The sequence below is a fragment of the Scyliorhinus torazame genome, chromosome 6 (genome assembly GCF_047496885.1).
Source record: "Scyliorhinus torazame isolate Kashiwa2021f chromosome 6, sScyTor2.1, whole genome shotgun sequence".
In the NCBI taxonomy this organism is placed as follows: Eukaryota; Metazoa; Chordata; class Chondrichthyes; order Carcharhiniformes; family Scyliorhinidae; genus Scyliorhinus; species Scyliorhinus torazame.
Window position 1 is genome coordinate 40666191 of NC_092712.1, and position 19487 is coordinate 40685677.

At 41.9% G+C, this 19487-nt stretch overlaps 1 protein-coding gene across 1 annotated transcript in view; it reads right to left on the minus strand.

The window, feature by feature from the left end:
• LOC140425680 (sodium channel protein type 1 subunit alpha-like) overlaps positions 1-19487 on the minus strand; it is a 580672-nt gene that overhangs the window by 313018 nt on the left and 248167 nt on the right. Inside the window, exon 2 of the mRNA XM_072510176.1 lies at positions 8171-8276. The gene's annotated coding sequence lies outside the window, so the exon portion shown is untranslated. The remainder of the gene's footprint in view (positions 1-8170; positions 8277-19487) is intronic.

The window sequence follows — 19487 nt, forward strand, 5'->3', positions numbered from 1 at the left end:
TCCCGGAGTCACGGATGCCCGACCCGGCGCCTGCATCACCGCCGAAACTGCGACGATCACAGAGGACGACCAGGGCCCCCGATCGACTAATTGCTTCATTCTGATATGCACATGTAAAATGAATACTGTAAATAGTTGTGACATGTAATAAGGCAAAACACTGTACCACCGACGGGTATCACCATAACCTCTACCACTGTATGACGCGAGACCACCACCCCCGCCGGACTCCTTTTTTAACAGGGGGTGAATGTGATAGTCTGTATTAGGGGTATTACGGTACCTAGGTTGAGGCTGTAAGATCATTGGTGTGGGAGGTACCTGAGACAGGAAGATCATTGGTGAAGCCTGCCTGCTGGTTCCGCCCAGTAAGGCGGAGTATAAGAGCCTGTGTCTCCCCAGCAGCTGCATTCTGTACCTGCGCTGCTGGGGGAAACATCTAGCCCAATAAAGCCTTCAATTGTCATCCAATCTCGCTTCTGGAGTTATTGGCCGAGCATCACTGCAACCACAGAGCATCTTGGAACCTCTAGGGGGGAGGTCGGTGAAATGGACTCATGAGGCAGGCTGCAGCAGGGCTCTGTCCTGTGAGAGTTTGGTAGGCCGGACAGGCTGCAGCAAGGCTCTGTCCTGTGAGAGTTTGGTAGGCCGGACAGGCAGCAGCAAGGCTCTGTCCTGTGAGAGTTCGGTAGGCCGGACAGGCAGCAGCAAGGCTCTGTCCTGTGAGAGTTCGGTAGGCCGGACAGGCTGCAGCAAGGCTCTGTCCTGTGAGAGTTCGGTAGGCCAGACAGGCTGCAGCTGTGGTTGGCCCTGTTAGCGATCTCTACAATATTTAAAGATGGCTTGAATGCTTCACATAGGCAAACCTCCCTCCCGGCCCATAGCCAACTCTGACCTGACCACTTCCAACCCCCTAGGAGGCCGCTGCATTCGACTTTAATCTCGTGAATGAGATTGAAATGAATGCAAGTGAGGTTTGATCAGGTTCCACCCTTTTTGGGCGAGATCCTGATCATGGCAGCGGGAGTGGGCTGAATGGCAAACTGCTTGGTGCCCGGCGCGAATCCCGTTTTCGGGCTCTCCCGTTCTTCACCCGACATAGCGGCATAGGCGCCGGGCACAACGCGGCTGGAAATTCGCGCCCAACATCTTTCACGATCTTGAGAACCTCCCAAAGTCAACCAATGCAACACTTGTCTGAAGTGTAGTCACTGTTGTAATGTCGGAAATGCCCAGTGACTTTCAGTGGCTGTAAGGTACTGTGGGATGTCAGATGGTCGTGAAAGGCGCTATACATTGTGCACGTCTTTCCTTCATTTTCATTTGATTTTGAGCACAGGGAGTTGGGGCACAGCAAAGTCAGAATGATTCGATAGACTGCTGTCTTCCCAAAAGCAAGACTGCTTGAGGGGAGGACATATGGGGGAAAAACTCCCCCTCATCTGTTCTCAGAACAGAGCAGCTGTCTTGGAACTCATCGCCCCTTCCAAATCATTTATATTCAGACAAAATCTTTGGCACTTAAACCTTGGCACAGGATCCTTAAACAGAGATCGATTTGTGTATCAAAGATTCCAGGCAGCGTGAGATAAAATACTGGACATGTCACATTTTTGTTGGAATCAAAGGTTGTCTCTCAGCTTGAGAACTTGTAAATAAATGTAATTTCTGCCCAGGCATTGATTATCTATTTTGTGTTGTGCACTATTAATAATGCATTGTGAGAGATTACTGCTCAGTTCAGTGTTTTAACAAGGCCATGAGTACTATAACAATGATGAATCATCAATATTTAGATACTTGGCATCAAATAGCACTTTTCAAAGGGCAGGTGAGGTGAACACGTATCTGAAGTAATTACATCTGTCGTGCTGCAACCTGAATGGAGTGATGAGAGAGGGAAAGGGAAGGTTTATCATTGAACGGCAGCAGGAGGTAAGGTTTGCGCACATTCACGCATTGCAATTTACTCAGAAAGCTGAGAGAGTGACCCAAAAGATCCCAAAATTGTCCGCACAAATTACAGTCAGCGCAAATCGAGGGTTGGATTTTTAACACAGCCGACACCCGAATGAATCCAGGGTCCTGACCCGGTGCCCGAATGGGGTCGTTAAAGACTTTACGGTGAAACAGTTGAGGAACAGTGGAGAACCTTCCTAGCGATTTTTCACAATGCTCAGCAAAGGTTTATACCGACAAAAAGGAAGGACGGTAGAAAGAGGGAAAATCGACCGTGGATATCTAAAGAAATAGGGGAGAGTATCAAATTGAAGGAAAAAGCATACAAAGTGGGAAAGATTAGTGGGAGATTAGAGGACTGGGAAATCTTTAGGGGGCAACAGAAAGCTACTAAAAAAGCTATAAAGAGGAATAAGATTGATTATGAGAGTAAACTTGCTCAGAATATAAAAACAGATAGTAAAAGTTTCTGCAAATATATAAAAGAAAAAAGAGTGGCTAAGGTAAATATTGGTCCTTTAGAGGATGAGAAAGGAGATTTAATAATGGGAGATGAGGAAATGGCTGAGGAACTGAACAGTTTTTTTGGGTCGGACTTCATAGTGGAAGACACAAATAACATGCCAGTGACTGATGGAAATGAGGCTATGACAGGTGAGGACCTTGAGAGGATTGTTATCACCAAGGAGGTAGTGCTGGGCAAGCTAATGGGGCTAAAGGTAGACAAGTCTCCTGGACCTGATGGAATGCATCCCAGAGTGCTAAAAGAGATGGCTAGGGAAATTGCAAATGCATTAGTGATAATTTCCCAAAATTCACTAGACTCTGGGGTGGTCCCGGCTGATTGGAAATTAGCAAATGTGACACCACTGTTTAAAAAAGGAGGTAGGCCGAAAGCGGGTAATTATAGGCCAGTTCGCTTAACTTCGGTAGTAGGGAAGATGCTGGAATCTATCATCAAGGAAGAAATAGCGAGGTATCTGGATGAAATTGTCCCATTGGGCAGACGCAGCATGGGTTCATAAAGGGTCGTGCCTAACTAATTTAGTGGAATTTTTTGAGGACATTACCAGTGCGGTAGATAACGGGGAGTCAATGGATGTGGTATATCTGGATTTCCAGAAAGCTTTTGACAAGGTGCCACACAAAAGGTTGCTGCATAAGATAAAGATGCATGGCAGTAAGGGTAAAGTAGTAGCATGGATAGAGGATTGGTTAATTAATAGAATGCAAAGAGTGGGGATTAATGGGTGTTTCTCTGGTTGGCAAGCAATAGCTAGTGGTGTCCCTCAGGGATCAGTGTTGGGCCCACAATTGTTCACAATTTACATAGATGATTTGGAGTTGGGGACCAAGTGCAATGTGTCCAAGTTTGCAGATGACACTAAGATGAGTGGTGAAGCAAAAAATGCAGAGGGTACCGGAAGTCTGCAGAGGGATTTGGATAGGCTAAGTGAATGGACTAGGGTCTGGCAGATGGAATACAATGTTGACAAATGTGAGGTTATTCATTTTGTTAGGAATAACAGCAAAAGGTATTATTATTTAAACAATAGAATATTAAAACATGCTGCTGTGCAGAGAGACCTGGGTGTGCTAGTGCATGAGTCGCAAAAAGTTGGTTTACAGGTGGAACTGGTGATTAAGAAGGCAAATGGAGTTTTGTCTTTCATTGCTAGAGGGATGGAGTTTAAGACTAGGGAGGTTCTGCTGCAATTGTATAAGGTGTTAGTGAGGCCACACCTGGAGTATTGTGTTCAGTTTTGGTCTCCTTACCTGAGAAAGGACGTACTGGCGCTGGAGGGTGTGCAGAGGAGATTCACTAGGTTAATCCCAGAGCTGAAGGGGTTGGATTACAAGGAGAGGTTGAGTAGACTGGGACTGTACTCGTTGGAATTTAGAAGGATGCGGGGGGGGGGATCTTATAGAAACATATAAGATTATGAAGGGAATAGATAGGATAGATGCGGGAAGGTTGTTTCCACTGGCGGGTGAAAGCAGAACGAGGGAGCATAGCGTCAAAATAAGGGGAAGTAGATTTAGGACTGAGTTTAGGAGGAACTTCTTCACCCAAAGGGTGTGAATCTATGGAATTCCTTGCCCAGTGAAGCAGTTGAGGCTCCTTCATTAAATGTTTTTCAGATAAAGATAGATAGTTTTTGAACAATAAAGGAATAAAGGGTTATGGTGTTCGGGCCGGAAAGTGGAGCTGAGTCCACAAAAGATCAGCCATGATCTCATTGAATGGCGGAGCAGGCTCGAGGGGCCAGATGGCCTACTCCTGCTCCTAGTTCTTATGTTCTTATGTTATCTCGACATGGCTTTATAAAATGCGAATGGCCTAATTGGCTAGGAGGTGAACACGATGCCCAATTATTCCAAACATGTCAGTGCTTCTATGAGGCAACCAGGGAGCTGTCTGTCTGGTGTTTGTCCCTAAGGTGTCATGGTAATGTCACTGGACTAGTAATCCAGAGGGCCAGGCTCATGCTCTGGGCATGGGTTCAAATCCCACCTCGGCAGCTGGTGGAATTTCAATTCAATAAATAAGGGTCTGGATTCTCCGATTAGAAGACTAAGTGCTGACGCCAGAACAGTGGCGTTTTACGCCAGAAACAACAGCGCAAAAGCTGCACCGATCCTCCATCTGGAGGGCGGCTAGCAGCCACGCAACGTAAAACCCCCGGCTTTACCTGCGGATCCGGCCGGAGAATTGCTGGGTCCGTGGCCGCGCATGCACACGGCGGTGGCCTGCCACGTACTGTCCAGCAATAACCCCTCTCGCCACCCCCGGACCACCCCTGACCAGCCCCCGCCAAAGCCCCTCCTGCCCGCGGAACTGCTCCCCTCCCCGGCTGGACTCAGTACTCAGCCGCCATGCCGGGATCACAAAACAATACCGGATAAGTGTTCCACACGACTTCGGGAACTCCGCCCATCGGGGGCGCAGCGCTGGGGGAGGGGCTCAGGTGAAGCCCTGAGGCCGTCCCGACGGCGTGGGGTGTACTCTGTGAGTACGTTGTTTTGGAGGGGGCAAAGCATCGCAAAAGCCCCCCCGATTTCGGTGCAAGCGGGGATTCTCCGGCCGATCAGTAATAGTGACTCTGACAACTAGCGTCGATTGTTAAAAGCTATCTGGTTCACTATTATCTCTCAGGGAATGAAAGCGCCCATCATTTTCTGGTCTGGCTGATAGTTCCAGGATAATTAGGGATGGTAACAAATGTTGACGGTCTTGTGGCATAGCAGGTGGCATCCATGCCACTGAGCCAGAAGCTGAAGGTTCGACTCCCACCCCAGAACCTGATTGCCAAGGAAGGTGCGTTGATAGTGGGGCAAAACAGGTATCAACCTGCAAATCATTCCAAACACGCCAATGGCTGGTGGTAAGAGTGGGGGGAGACTCCTGGTCAACCATGTTTGATGCGTAGTGGCGCCCATCAAGCTATAAGCCTCTGCCGACAGACGAGCCGCCTGTTTCAGGAATAACTCGCTCAGGAAACAGACAAAAGTCTGGTTTAGTGCACCATATGTGTGGAAACAAATGACAGCGACACCCACGTCCTGCGAAAAAATGAAAGAGAAATATGTTACAGGGAGTCCGGTGTTTTCTCATTTTAAACAGGCATCTCCATCGAATGGGATAAAGAGGGACAGTGGCCTTGTACTGCAAAGAAAGGCTGAAGCTCATGTCAGCACTGGTTAGCTCCAGGAATATGTCGAAACACTGCTGTAAGTAAAGTAAGTACAATTATTTGGGCCCCATGGTGAATCTGACACCTGCATACTTGAGGTTGCACAAGACTGGTCAGGCTCACCTGCGAATCTGTTGAAAATTCCCTGCCAATCTCTTTTAGCCCCTATAGCTGAAGGGGCTGTGAATTGGTACCTTTTTACCCCCGAAGGCGAATAATTCACCATTGCGACCTGATGTCATTCATATGCAGGCCTTCAATAATAATAATCGCTTATTGTCACAAGTAGGCTTTTTGGAAATAACTCAAGCGAAACATGAGCAAGAAAGCATTTCTCAATGCAAGCAAAGAGTGAGATCTTTACCCCTCGGAACTGACCTTCCAAAACTATTTAAAAAGTGATGTGGCGATGCCGGCGTTGGACTGGGGTGAGCACAGTAAGAAGTCTGACAACACCAGGTTAAAGTCCAACAGGTTTGTTTCAAACACTAGCTTTCGGAGCACTGCTCCTTCCTCAGGTGAAGGAGCCTGAGGAAGGAGCAGTGCTCCGACAGCTAGTGTTTGAAACAAACCTGTTGGATTTGAACCTGGTGTTGTAAGACTTCTTGCTGTATTTAAAAAGTGTTTCACATAGAATTAAAATTGAACTTGAAATGCAAGTAAACACATTTTCTGCCCAGTAGGATCACACCTGGGGTAACGAGGGCAAGTTTTTTGTTCTAAAAAAGAAAATGCTGGAAAAACTCAGGAATGCAGAGCTCTGCAGAGGAGTTATACGGACTCGAGCCTTTAACTCTGTTTCTAGCTCCACAGATGCTGTCAGACCTGCTGAGATTTTCTAGCATTTTCTGTTTTTATATCAAATTTTCAGCATCCACAGAATTTTGCTTTTATCTTTGTGTTTGTCAATGTTAACAAAAGGGAATTCCTTGGAAAGTAAGCGTGTCAATGGGCTGGATAGAGGGATAGAGATATATGCCATAGAAACATAGGAGCAGGTGGAGGCCATTCAGCCCTTCAAGCCTGCTCTGCCATTCGTTATGATCATGGCTGACCATCCAACTCAGGAACCCGTTCCCACTTTCCCCCATATACTTTGATTCCTTCAGCCCCAAGAGCCATGTCTTAACTGTTTAGTTCCTGAGCAACAATGGTTAGCCATAACAAGTGCAAACAAAGCGGGAGGGTTCATTACTCGAGGGATAGGTTTGGAAGGCAGAAATTATGATAATCTTGGTTGGACTACTCAAAGTATTATGTAGAGTCCTTTCCATATGATATAAGATATAAAAATGCTGCAAAATGTCTGAAAACAGATTTACAAGGATACCAGAATGGAGAGCGTACAAATATCAGGAATGATTGTGCAGGATAGGACACGTGCCTTAAGAAAAGAAAAGAATACAAAGTTAAAGTGCTGTCTTGGGAACGTTGGAAGGGTGTTCTCGACAGCTACAGCGCTGGGATTCACTCTGCTATTCACCAGCACATTACCGTTTTTTGGGGCCTCGGGGAGTTTCTCCTCACCAAGACCACACTTAAGTTGACTTCCTTACAGATAGGGGCGCGCTTTTGACTGGCAGCCCCCCTTTCAGGCGCCGCCTCTTGCTTTATGGACCCCCCTTCACCCCCACAACCTGTAAGGCCTTAAAACCCCACTTTTCCAATGGGCAAGGCCCCCCCCCCAGGCCCACTGGCTGGCAGTGCCAACCTGGCACCTGGGCACCTTGGTATTGCCAGCCTGGCACCCTGCAATTGCCACCCTGGGATTACCAGAGTACCAGGCTGGCAGTGCCCACATGCCAGAGTACCTCATGCCCTGTCCGCAACCAGCTGGCAGTTTCTCATGACCTGAAAGCCCTCCCCCCCTCCCCGCAAGGTGCCAACACGCCTGGTCCACGTTTGGGGAAACCAGTGGCAAATGGCACCCAGTCGAGGTCTCGCAGGCATGGCCATTGATTCCCAGGAGCCGGGTGAAATTGATGTCCGGGTATTAAACTATTGATGCCCGGGTATTAAAAGTCTACTGACTCATTTAAATATGCAGATCTGGATCTCACCCAGTGAGGGAGAGTTCCAAATTGTGCCAGGCAGTGTGAGTCGGGTGACTCGGTCGGCCGAGGTGGAGCCTGATTTGGGGCTCTCACGGGATTCATTGTGGCCGGGTCCGTGCCGGGCGTAACACGGTCGCGGAATCGCCCCCTCCATCTTGTTCTCAGTGGACAGGAAAGATCCCCTTTTTTTTTTAATGCAAGAAGGGCAGCGGGATCTTATTGTGTTAACATTGGCTGTCATGTTGTTCAGAACGAAAATGTTCCCACAGTACTGCAGTGATTAATTGATGCAAAGCACTGGGATGCAAAGGTCACTATGGGCGTGCCTCCTTTTCTTTGAACAGGCAGATCCCAAGCTGACAACCCTGGTAACTAAAATGTGCCAGGGAGCTGAGCATGAAAGCAATGTGATTATACTGACAGTTAATGCAGAAACGATCCTGATTAGACAACTACAATCACCTTAATGCTGAAGATCCCATTGACAGTAGCTACCTGCAAGAAGCAGGTTGACAATCTTCCTGGACATTGTTGATGTTAAACGAACCATCTTGACTCATAATTGGAACTGGAAAGAAGCAGATATATTTTATTGGAGACCACAATTGTTTTCACTGAAACCCTAAAAACTGCTCAGTCTCTCATACATAAAGATGAAAGGTCTGTTACTATTCAGACAAGAGTACAGAATTTCTCCAAGTTTCTTTTTCGTCCTCCTGCGTGTTTGTCTTTCCAACCTGACAACAATGAGTGGACGTCAAAACCAGTTCATTGGCCGTAAACGCAACGTGACATCCTGGACAAATGACACACAATGAAATTGAATGAACACTGAAAGAGAGCACAACGCACTGAGCTCGAGCACACACGCTGCCTGAACCCCCATGCACAGAAACAAAAATAGATTACACACTGAAATAGAGCAAAGTGATCGAGCAAAGACTGAAATAGAGTAAAAACAGAAATAAAGTAAACACGGAACTGGAACATGCCCTGAAATCGAGCACACACATTAAAACTGAGCACACAATAAAATCGAGCAGACATTGAAACAGAGCAGATACTGAAACACAGCATAAACATGGTTGGGAGTAATATATTAGCTTGGATAGAGGATTGGCCATCTAGCAGACAGGAGAGATAGGTGGGATAGTAAGTTGCAATGAGGACATAAGAATATTGCAAATGGATATGGATAGGTGAGTTGCTCAAAATTTGGAAGATGGTATTCAATGTGAATAAGTGTAAGGCTATCCATTTTGGTCAGAGGAACAAACGGCAACTTATTATCTAAATGCAGCGAAACTTCAAAATGTGTCGCTGCAGGGGGATCTGGGGGTCGTTGTGCACGACTTTCAGAAAACTAAACTGCAGATGCAGCAGGAAATAAGGAAGTGAAATCGAATTTTGGTATTAATTGCTCAACTAATAGAGTATAAAAGTAGAGAGGTTCTGTAGCAAATGTATAGTCCGCATCTGGAGTACTGGGCCAAGCTTTGGTCCCTTGAGGAAGGATGTAAATGTATTCGAGGCAGTTCAGGGAAGGTTCACGAGACTGATTCCAGGGATGAAGAACTTGTCAAAAGTGAGATTGAGCTTATACTCGCTAGAGTTTAGAAGAATGAAAAGAGAACTAATTGAGGTATACAAGATGCTAAAGGGGATTGACAGGGCAGGCATAGAGCGTATGTTTCCCTTGTTGGATATTCTAGAATGAGGGGTTAAATTTTACGCCAAGGGTGTGGCAGATTTGAAACAGAGATGAGGAGGGATTACTTGAGTCAAAGGGTCGTGAACCTGTGTCATGAAAAGATTTATCAGGATGTTGCCTGGTATGGAGGGCATTAGCTATGAGGAGAGGTTGGAGAAACTTGGTTTGTTCTCACTGGAACGACGCAAGTTGAGGGGGAACCTGATAGAAGTCTACAAGATTATGAGGGGCATGGGCAGAGTGGATAGTCAGAGGCTTTTTCCCAGGGCAGAAGAGTCAATTACTCGGGGACATAGGTTTAAGGTGCGAGGGGCAAGGGTTAAAGGAAACATACAAGGCAAGTTTTTTTACACAAAGGGTGGTGGGAGCCTTGAACCCACTGCCGGAGGAGGTGGTGGAAGCAGATACGACAGTGACTTTTTAAGGGGCATCTTGACAAATACCTGAAGAGGATGGGAATAGAGGATATGGTCCCCGGAAGTGTAGTGGGTTTTAATTCAGACGGGCAGCATGGTCGGCGCAAGCTTGGGGGGCCGAAGGGCCTGTTCCTGTGCTGTAATTTTCTTTGTTCTTTGTTCTCCATCCCAGAGTACGTTAGATGCTGGAACAATGAACAAATTGGAGGAGGTAGACAGGCTTTTAATTATCAGCGGGATGAAGGTTTAGGAGTACTCCGGAAGGTGGAAAAGAGGCTGGATGAGATCACCCATGAAGGTATTGGGAGGGGTTGAAGTGCCAATCCTGTTCCTTGTTCTTATGGACTATTCATATATAAACTGCAAGACAGCATTAACTGAAAAAAAACGCACTGAAATAATTTACGCATTAAAGTAGAGTGCACACTGAAATAAAGTGAATGCTGATACAGATCACACGCTGAAATAGAAACATACTAAATAGAGACACACTGAAATGTAAATAGAAAGCATACTGAAATAGATAAGACACAAACTGCATACAAAACTCCAGGTGTGGCCTCACAATTGCAGTAAAACATCTGTATTCCTATACTCAAATCCTCTCACTATGAAAGACAGCATACCGCTTGTCTTCTTTACTGCCTGCTGTACCTGAGCGCCCACCTTCAGTGACTGATGCATGAGGACATCAAGGTCTCCCCGAGTATTCACCTCAATTTTTACCCATTGAAATAAATAATCTGCTTTCCTATTTTTTCTAGCGAAATGAATAACCGCACAATTATCAACATTATACCTCTAAGGAGGCGGTTGGGTCATGGTACTGTCACTGGACTAGTAAACCAGAAACCCAGGGTAATGCTCTGGGGATCCGAGTTCAAATCCTGCCACTGCTGATGGTGAAAAGTCTAATGTTGACCATGAAACCATTGCTGATTGTCATAAAAACCCATGTAGTTGACTAATGTCCTTTAAGAGAAGGAAATCTGCCATTCTTACCTGGTCTGGCCCACAGGTGACTCCAGACCCAGAGCAATGTGGTACCAATTTTGTGTCATCAGCAAATTTGGAGATAACAAAACAGTTGGTGTCTTAGCACAGATCCCTGCGGTACCCCATTATTCACTGCCCGCCAATCAAAAAAGACCCATTTATTCCAACTTTTTTCTTCCCGTCTGCTAACCAGCTTTCTATCCATCTCAAGACACTACCCACAATCCCATGTGCTTTAACTTTACACAGTAAGCTGCTCTGTGAGATCTTGTCGAAAGCCTTCTGAAAGTCTAAATAAAGTATATCTCCTTGGTCAACTCTACTAGTTAATGGCGCAGTGTTAGCACAGCTGCCTCATGCCGCCGAGGTCCCAGGTTCGATCCCGTCTCTGGGTCACTGTCCGTGTGGAGTTTGCACATTCTCCCCGTGTTTGCGTGGGTTGCGCCCCCATAACCCAAAGATGTGCAGGGTAGGTGGATTGAACATACTACATTTCCCCTTAATTGGAAAAAATGAATTGGGTACTCTAAATTTCTAAAACAAAAACTCTACTAGTTACATCTTCAAAGAATTCAAATAAATTTGACAAGCATGATTTTCCTTTCCATGCAGATTTTGTATGATTTCATCACTGCTTTCCAAATGCAGTGCTAGGAAATGCTTAGGCTCACTGGTCTATAGTTCACTATTTTCTCTCTATCTACCTTTTTGAACAGTTGGGTTACATACGCGACACCTGCAATCTGTAGGAACCATTCCAGAGTCCAAAGAATTTTGGAAAATGACCAGCAATGGATCTACTATTTCTCGGGCCACTTCCTGAAGTAGTCTGGGATGAAGATTATCAAGCCCTGGAGATATATCTGGCGTCAATCAAATTAATTTCAATGAAACGATTTCTTTACAGGTACTAATTTCCTCCAGCCCTAAAATGTATATCTCAGTACTTCCCGTTACATTATCCATGTCTTGCTTTATGAAGAATTAATTTAGCTCCCCAGTCACTTCTTTGTTTCCCGTGAGGAATTCTCGCCATTGACTTGAAGGGCCTGACATTCATTTCTGTCAATAGTTTGCTCCTCACATACTAATGGAAATTTTGCAATACAGTTTTTATGTTGCATGCAAGCTTACTTTGATGTTGTCATCTCCACTTCTGAATCAAACAGCCTTTGCTGAATTTAAATTATTCCGAATACCAAACATACTAAAATAGGGAACTCCCAGAGTGAAAGAGAAAGCAGACAGAAATAGAAATAGAACTAGAAACAGAAATAGAACGCGAACGCATACTGAAATAGAACAGACACTGATAAACACTGAAATAGAACTAGAACTAGAAATAGAACACACACTGAAATTGAAATAGAACAAACACTGAACTAGAAATAGAACACACACTGAACTAGAAATAGAAAACACACAGAACTAGAATTAGAACACACACTGAACTAGAAATAGAACACACACTGAACTAGAAATAGAACACACACTGAACTAGAAATAGAACACACACTGAATTATAAATAGAACACACACTGAACTAGAAATAGAAAACACACAGAACTAGAATTAGAACACACACTGAACTAGAAATAGAACACAAACTAAACTAGAAATATAACACACACCAAACGAGAAATAGAAAACACACAGAACTAAAAATAGAACACACACTGAACTAGAAATAGAACACACACTGAACTAGAAATAGAAAACACACAGAACTAGAATTAGAACACACACTGAACTAGAAATAGAACACACACTGACCTAGAAATAGAACACACACAGGACTAGAAATAGAACACACACTGAACTAGAAATAGAACACACACTGAACTAGAAATAGAACACACACTGAACTAGAAATAGAACACACACTGAACTAGAAATAGAACACACACTGAACTAGAAAGAGATCACCCAATGAACTAGGAATAGAACACACACTGAACTAGCAAGAGAACAGCCACTGAACTAGAAACCGATCCCCAATGAACTAGAAATAGAACACACACTGAACTAGCAAGAGAACACCCACTGAACTAGAAAGAGAACACCCACTGAACTAGCAAGAGAACAGCCACTGAACTAGAAAGCGATCCCCAATGAACTAGAAATAGAACACACACTGAACTAGAAATAGAACACACAATAAACTAGAAATAAAACACACACTAAACTAGAAAGGGAACACAAATGGAACTAGTATTAGAACACACACAGAACCAGAAATAAAACACACACTGAACTAGAAATAGAAAACACACAGAACTAGAATTAGAACACACACTGAAAGAGAAATAGAACACACACTGAACTAGAAAGAGAACACCCACTGAACTAACAAGAGAACACTCACTCAACTAGAAACCAGTCCCCCATGAACTAGAAATAGAACACACAGTAAAGTAGAAATAAAAGACAAACTAAACTAGAAAGGGAACACACTCTGAACTAGAAATACAACAAACACTGAACAAGAAATAGAACACACAGAAAACTAGAAATAGAACAAACACTGAACAAGAAAGAGAACACAAATGGAACGAGTATTAGAACACACACAGAACCTGAAATAAAACACACACTGAACTAGAAATAGACCACACACTGAACTAGAAATACACCACACACAGAACTAGATATAGAACACACACTGAACTAGAACGAGAACACACTCTGAACGAGAAAGCGATGGCCCATGCACTAGAAAGAGAACACCCACTCAACTAGAAACCGAACCCCATGAACTAGAAATATAACACACACTGAACTAGAAATAGAACACACACTGAACTAGAAATAGAACACACACTGAACTAGAAATAGAACACACATTGAACTGGAAATAGAACACACAGTAAACTAGAAATAGAACACACATTGAACTGGAAATAGAACACACAGTAAACTAGAAATAGAACACACACTGAACTAGAAATAGAACACACACTGAACTAGAAATAGAACACACAGTAAACTAGAAATAGAACACACACTGAACTAGAAATAGAACACACACTGAACTAGAAATAGAACACACATTGAACTGGAAATAGAACACACAGTAAACTAGAAATAGAACACACACTGAACTAGAAATAGAACACACACTGAACTAGAAATAGAACACACAGTAAACTAGAAATAGAACACACACTGAACTAGAAATAGAACACACAGTAAACTAGAAATAGAACAAACACTGAACAAGAAAGAGAACACAAACGGAACGAGTATTAGAACACACACAGAACCAGAAATAAAACACACACTGAACTAGAAATAGACCACACACTGAACTAGAAATAGAACACACACTGAACTAGAAATAGAACACACACTGAACTAGAAACAGAACACACACTGAACTAGAGAGAGAACAACCACTCAACTAGAAAGCGAACCCCATGAACTAGAAATATAACACACACTGAACTAGAAATAGAACACACACTGAACTAGAAATATAACACACACTGAACTAGAAATAGAACACACAGTAAACTAGAAATAAAACACACTGAACTAGAAAGGGAACACACTCTGAACTAAAACTACACCACACACAAAACTGGAATGAGAGCACATACTGAACTAGAAATAGAACACACAGTAAACTAGAAATAAAACACACTGAACTAGAAACAGAACACACTCTGAACTAGAAATAGAACACACACTGAACTAGAAATAGAACACACACTGAAAGAGAAATAGAACACACACTGAAAGAGAAATAGAACACACACTGAAAGAGAAATAGAACACACACTGAAGTAGAAACAGAACACACACTGAACTAGAAATAGAACACACACTGAACTAAAAATAGAACACACACTGAACTAGAAATAGAACACACACTGAACTAGAAACAGAACACACTCTGAACTAGAAATAGAACACACACTAAAGTAGAAACAGAACACACAATGAACTAGAAATAGAACACACACTGAACTAGAAATAGAACACACACTGAAAGAGAAATAGAACACACACTGAAAGAGAAATAGAACACACACTGAAGTAGAAACAGAACACACACTGAACTAGAAATAGAACACACACTGAACTAGAAATAGAACACACACTGAACTAGAAATAGAACACACACTGAACGAGAACTAGAACAAACACTGAACTAGAAATAGAACACACATTGAACGAGAAATAGAACACAGGCTGAACTAGAAAGAGAACACCCACTGAACTAGCAAGAGAACACTCACTCAATTAGAAACGACTCCCCCATGAACTAGAAATAGAACACACACTGAACTAGAAATAGAACACACAGTAAACTAGAAATAAAACACACACTAAACTAGAAAGGGAACACACACTGAACTAGAAATACAACAAACACTGAACGAGAAATAGAACACAGAAAACTAGAAATAGAACAAACACTGAACAAGAAAGAGAACACAAATGGAACTAGTATTAGAACACACACAGAACCAGGAATAAAACACACACTGAACTAGAAATAGACCACACACAGAACTAGATATAGAACACACACTGAACTAGAAATAGAATACTCACTGAACCAGAAATAGAACACACACTGAACTAGAAAGAGAACACCCAAAAACTAGAAAGAGAAAACCCACTCAACTAGAAACCGAATCCCATGAACTAGAAATATAACACACACTGAACTAGAAATAGAACACACACTGAACTAGAAATAGAACAAACACTGAACAAGAAAGAGAACACAAACGGAACGAGTATTAGAACACACACAGAACCAGAAATAAAACACACACTGAACTAGAAATAGACCACACACTGAATTAGAAATAGAACACACACTGCACTAAAAATAGAACACACACTGAACGAGAAATAGAACACAAACTGAACTAGAAATAGAACACACACTGAACTAGAAACAGAACACACTCTGAACTAGAAATAGAACACACACTAAAGTAGAAACAGAACACACAATGAACTAGAAATAGAACACACACTGAACTAGAAATAGAACACACATTGAAAGAGAAATAGAACACACAGTAAACTAGAAATAGAACACACACTGAACTAGAAATAGAAAACACAGTAAACTAGAAATAAAACACACACTAAACTCGAAAGGGAACACACACTGAACTAGAAATACAACAAACACTGAACGAGAAATAGAACACAGAAAACTAGAAATAGAACAAACACTGAACAAGAAAGAGAACACAAATGGAACTAGTATTAGAACACACACAGAACCAGAAATAAAACACACACTGAACTAGAAATAGACCACACACAGAACTAGATATAGAACACACACTGAACTAGAAATAGAATACACAATGAACCAGAAATAGAACACACACTGAACTAGAAAGAGAACACCCAAAAACTAGAAAGAGAACACCCACTCAACTAGAAACCGAACCCCATGAACTAGAAATATAATACAGACTGAACAAGAAATAGAACACACAGTAAACTAGAAATAGAACAAACACTGAACAAGAAAGAGAACACAAACGGAACGAGTATTAGAACACACACAGAACCAGAAATAAAACACACACTGAACTAGAAATAGACCACACACTGAACTAGAAATAGACCACACACAGAACTAGATATAGAACACACACTGAACTAGAAATAGAACACACACTGAACTAGAAACAGAACACACACTGAACTAGAGAGAGAACAACCACTCAACTAGAAAGCGAACCCCATGAACTAGAAATATAACACACACTGAACTAGAAATAGAACACACAGTAAACTAGAAATAAAACACACTGAACTAGAAAGGGAACACACTCTGAACTAAAACTACACCACACACAAAACTGGAATTAGAGCACATACTGAACTAGAAATAGAACACACAGTAAACTAGAAATAGAACACACACTGAAAGAAATAGAACACACACTGAAAGAAATAGAACACACACTGAAAGAAATAGAACACACACTGAACTAGAAATAGAACACACACTGAACTAGAAATAGAACACACACTGAAAGAGAAATAGAACACACACTGAAAGAGAAATAGAACACACACTGAAGTAGAAACAGAACACACACTGAACTAGAAACAGAACACACACTGAACTAGAAATAGAACACACACTGAAAGAGAAATAGAACACACACTGAAAGAGAAATAGAACACACACTGAAAGAGAAATAGAACACACACTGAAAGAGAAATAGAACACACACTGAACTAGAAATAGAACACACACTGAACTAAAAATAGAACACACACTGAACGAGAAATAGAACACAGACTGAACTAGAAATAGAACACACACTGAACTAGAAATAGAACACACACTGAACTAGAAATAGAACACACACTGAACTAGAAATAGAACACACACGGAATTAGAAATAGAAGACACACTGAACTAGAAACAGAACACACTCTGAACTAGAAATAGAACACACACTAAAGTAGAAACAGAACACAATGAACTAGAAATAGAACACACACTGAACTAGAAATAGAACACACACTGAAAGAGAAATAGAACACACACTGAAAGAGAAATAGAACACACACTGAAGTAGAAACAGAACACACGCTGAACTAGAAATAGAACACACACTGAACTAAAAATAGAACACACACTGAACGAGAAATAGAACACAGACTGAACTAGAAATAGAACACACACTGAACTAGAAATAGAACACACACTGAACTAGAAATAGAACACACACTGAACGAGAACTAGAACAAACACTGAACTAGAAATAGAACACACATTGAACGAGAAATAGAACACAGGCTGAACTAGAAAGAGAACACCCACTGAACTAGCAAGAGAACACTCACTCAATTAGAAACGAATCCCCCATGAACTAGAAATAGAACACACACTGAACTAGAAATAGAACACACAGTAAACTAGAAATAAAACACACACTAAACTAGAAAGGGAACACACACTGAATTAGAAATACAACAAACACTGAATGAGAAATAGAACACAGAAAACTAGAAATAGAACAAACATTGAACAAGAAAGAGAACACAAATGGAACTAGTATTAGAACACACACAGAACCAGAAATAAAACACACACTGAACTAGAAATAGACCACACACTGAACTAGAAATAGACCACACACAGAACTAGATATAGAACACACACTGAACTAGAAATAGAACACACACTGAACTAGAAACAGAACACACACTGAACTAGAGAGAGAACAACCACTCAACTAGAAAGCGAACCCCATGAACTAGAAATATAACACACACTGAACTAGAAATAGAACACACAGTAAACTAGAAATAAAACACACTGAACTAGAAAGGGAACACACTCTGAACTAAAACTACACCACACACAAAACTGGAATGAGAGCACATACTGAACTAGAAATAGAACACACAGTAAACTAGAAATAGAACACACACTGAAAGAAATAGAACACACACTGAAAGAAATAGAACACACACTGAACTAGAAATAGAACACACACTGAACTAGAAACAGAACACACTCTGAACTAGAAATAGAACACACACTGAACTAGAAATAGAACACACACTGAAAGAGAAATAGAACACACACTGAAAGAGAAATAGAACACACACTGAAGTAGAAACAGAACACACACTGATCTAGAAACAGAACACACAATGAACTAGAAATAGAACACACACTGAACTAGAAATAGAACACACACTGAAAGAGAAATAGAACACACACTGAAAGAGAAATAGAACACACACTGAAGTAGAAACAGAACACACACTGAACTAGAAATAGAACACACACTGAACTAAAAATAGAACACACACTGAACTAGAAATAGAACACACACTGAACGAGAAATAGAACACAGACTGAACTAGAAATAGAACACACACTGAACTAGAAATAGAACATACACTGAACTAGAAACAGAACACACACTGAAAGAGAAATAGAACACACACTGAAAGAGAAATAGAACACACACTGAAGTAGAAACAGAACACACACTGAACTAGAAATAGAACACAGACTGAACTAGAAATAGAACACACAGTAAACTAGAAATAAAACACACACTAAACTCGAAAGGGAACACACACTGAACTAGAAATACAACAAACACTGAACGAGAAATAGAACACAGAAAACTAGAAATAGAACAAACACTGAACAAGAAAGAGAACACAAATGGAACTAGTATTAGAACACACACAGAACCAGAAATAAAACACACACTGAACTAGAAATAGACCACACACAGAACTAGATATAGAACACACACTGAACTAGAAATAGAATACACACTGAACCAGAAATAGAACACACACTGAACTAGAAATAGAACACACAGTAAACTAGAAACCAAACACACACTGAACTAGAAAGGGAACACACTCTGAACTAGAAATAGGAACACACTGAACTAGAAACAGTACACACACTGAACTATAAATAGAACACACACTGACTAGAAATAGAACACACACTGAACTAGAAACAGAACACACACTGAACTAGAAACAGAACCCACACTGAACTAGAAATAGAACACACACTGACGAGAAGGCGATCCCCCATGAACTAGAAATAGAACACACACTAAACTAGAAATAGAACACACCCTGAACTAGAAATAGAACACACACTGAACTAGAAATAGAA